This window comes from Echeneis naucrates, chromosome 23, assembly GCF_900963305.1.
Source record: "Echeneis naucrates chromosome 23, fEcheNa1.1, whole genome shotgun sequence".
Classification (NCBI taxonomy): domain Eukaryota; kingdom Metazoa; phylum Chordata; class Actinopteri; order Carangiformes; family Echeneidae; genus Echeneis; species Echeneis naucrates.
The window spans coordinates 14,047,511-14,050,250 of NC_042533.1; positions in this window are offsets into that span (position 1 = coordinate 14,047,511).

Below are 2,740 nucleotides of genomic sequence, written 5' to 3' on the forward strand. Positions count from 1 at the left end.
CTGCCTTTTGTGATTTTACATTTTGTGAGTCCACAGTGCTGACCTAAAAATACAGTTTTTTTCGCCTTCCCTGCCGCATCCTTCAGATACATTATGAATAATGGATTGCATTTATATCTCGCTTGACTATTTCCATCTCCCAAGGGCTTCAAGTATGTAGTATGCTTGTGCGTGTGTGCACAGCATTTTCTGTGATGCACTTATAAGGATATCTAGATTAACATTGTTCTTCCATCCTGTGAGTGCTTTAACAACGTCTTGTGAAGTCCATGTCACAAGAGGTTGATCTTCAGTTTTGCAGTTAAGTGTATTTTGATTAGGATGAACAGTCTTTTTTGCAAGAATTTTCATTCATTCATCTTCTACTGCTTATCCGTGTCTGGGTACTGGAGCCAATCCCACCTCACAACATATGAGGGCAGGGGTCACCCTGGACAGGTCACCAGTCCATCACAGGACCAACAATCACAGACAATTTAGAACCACCAATTAACCCAAACATGCATGTCTTTGGACGATGGGAGGAAACCCACACAGGCACGGGAAGAACATACAAACATAGAAAGGCCCCAGGCCCGGGAATTGAATCCAGAACCTTCTTATAGTGGGACAACACTGCTTACCACTATGTCACAGTGCTGCCTTTGCAAGAAAGGAAAAGAGGAATTCTCCCATCCACAAAGTAACAAAAGCCTTCCCTTCTAAAATCTACGTATACACCAAAACCAACAACAAGCCCAGGCCATATGATATGATATAATATAATATGTACGAGGCATTGAGTCATCATAGAAAAACAAATTAATTATGAGTAAGCCTTATGGCTTCACCAGTTACTCACAGGCTGCAAAATACACTGAATGTCGTTGGCTGTCAACATCTAATTGATAATGATAATAATGTTAATGATCACAATAGTAAAAATGGCCCAGGTTCTTAACAAGTTCACCCTCTTAGTGGGACTTGTTGGGTGTTGGTAAACAGTATTATAAATAGAAGCTCTAAATTTGCTCTAAACCTCTGTTGTGGTTTGAATGTGGCCACTTTAAAGTGTGTAGTCTTATTTGGGAAAAAAAAAAAAAAAAATACAATGACACAATATATAAATTGTATATCTTTTATTCCAACAAATGAAAAATGGAAGCAAAAACAGTGTTGTCATGTAACTCCCTTCTCCAGATTCTAAAAGTCTTAACGTCATATTTTCCTCTTTATCTCTTTGTGTTTGGATTGATGTGGCATGAATAATGACTGTTACCGGGTCGTGAGTCAAGTGTTTTACGCACGTGTACGTCGGTATCTAGTGGTCCTTAGTAATGTACTCATGTTGGGATATTTGAGATTTGGTAGCATTTGTGCATTTTTGTGTACAAAATGTGACTTAACACATTCAAGAATGAAGCGAAGCAGCTTCATACATGTAACATATAACAAACATATTTTTATTTTGGATGCACACTGCATCTTGGGATACATTGGGGGATGATTCACCCACTGGATCCTTCCAGAAAAGGAAGGCAAAATTTCTGAACAAGCCTTTAAATTGGGACAACCTTGTTATGCCACTGCCAAGCCAGACACCACAGGAAACTGCAGGGAAATGCTGCTATGCTGACCAACATCCTTCATTGTCTATTTCTTCATCTTCCCCTTTCAAGTGGATCATTTCCATCTATTTCAACTGTGTTTGTTGTATGAACTCACATTTTTCTTTCTATTTAAGTAGTCCCAACACACAAATACCATGAGAAAGAACCTCCGTGCTACAAAACTGTGAGTTTGTGAATCAGTAACAGAACTGCAGTACCAATTTCCTGCTGTTTTCCTGCTTGTAAGAGAAAAGCTGGTGTTACCCTGGAAGCAGCAGCCGACTATTCCCTCATTACCAGCTGACAGTGTTTGGAAATCAAAAATTCTCTTTGCATGGGAGCGAACACTTCAGATGTGCGGAATTTAGACATCTCAGTGGTTTATATTATAGCTTCCCAGGCTGCTCTTTATGCAGGGGTGATTTAAGACACACACACACACACATAGGCACACAGTATCTCGATTGTTGCATCCCTATATCACAAAATTATTGTCTTTAATAAATACTAATTTCCCATTCTCCCTCTCTGTCTCTCTCATGTGCACGCAAATACACACCATTCCCTCCGAGGTTATGAGCCAGCGTATGAATTGTTGGAGCGTGCCTGGTATGTTTCAGGGGGAATTGGTGAAGTCAAAAGACCTTCAATCTCAGAGCTTATGTTTTCTGCAGAGAAAAGACTATGAGCTCCTCAAGGGAAATAGCACAGCACAAATCCCACATCATGTCAATACTTCCACACCACTACATTTCATTCATGAGCCGGCACTGGGGCTTTACGACTAAAACAAAAGGAGAAGCACCTCCCAAATCATCCTGACAAGGTAATGGGAATAGCCAGCATGCTAATTTACGCAGCAATAATTAGATTTTACTGTAATGGTGGCAATAGGCAGGCTATCGGACGGTGTGGTGGTTCATAATCCTGGTTATGACTGTGAATTTACAACTCGGATGTTTCAACAGAGACATGTGGAAATAAAACAATGGAAGTGCTGTTTGATAATCACACCGTTCTCCTTCATTTAATCTTCAAGCAGATGTGGATGACAGATGCCATTTTCAGTCATCAAGTTATGCTCTCACTGGGATTAAAGGAATATTTTTTCCAATTTAAGAATAATGAATTGAGATGTTTGTGAGACTTCT